General features: G+C 34.5%; 1 protein-coding gene across 2 annotated transcripts in view; it reads left to right on the top strand.

Moving 5' to 3' along the window:
* Nucleotides 1-284, top strand: part of uhmk1 (U2AF homology motif (UHM) kinase 1) — a 22,514-nt gene that overhangs the window by 19,678 nt on the left and 2,552 nt on the right. The window lies entirely within an intron of this gene.

The raw sequence follows: 284 nt of genomic DNA, 5'->3' as shown, positions 1-284 counted from the left end.
TTAAGTGATATTGAATGAAAAATGCCCTATGGAAACAGTATGGAAATTCATGAATATTGACTCAAAAGAAATACGTTCGGTCTCATTGGATTTTTTCTTGATCAATAAGCAAGTTGCTTATTATTCAGTTAAATTCAGTTTTATTTATATAGCGCAAAATCAAAACAACAGTTATCTCATTGCGCTTTTCATAAAAGAGCTGGTCTAACCCTTACTCTGTGATGGTATTTACAGAAACCCAACAGTTCCCACCAAGAGAAAGCACTAGGCAACAGAGGCAAGGA

Source organism: Etheostoma spectabile, chromosome 9, assembly GCF_008692095.1.
Source record: "Etheostoma spectabile isolate EspeVRDwgs_2016 chromosome 9, UIUC_Espe_1.0, whole genome shotgun sequence".
Lineage (NCBI taxonomy): Eukaryota > Metazoa > Chordata > Actinopteri > Perciformes > Percidae > Etheostoma > Etheostoma spectabile.
Note: the sequence above shows the minus strand (reverse complement) of the source record. Positions and strands in the feature narration are given on the sequence as shown.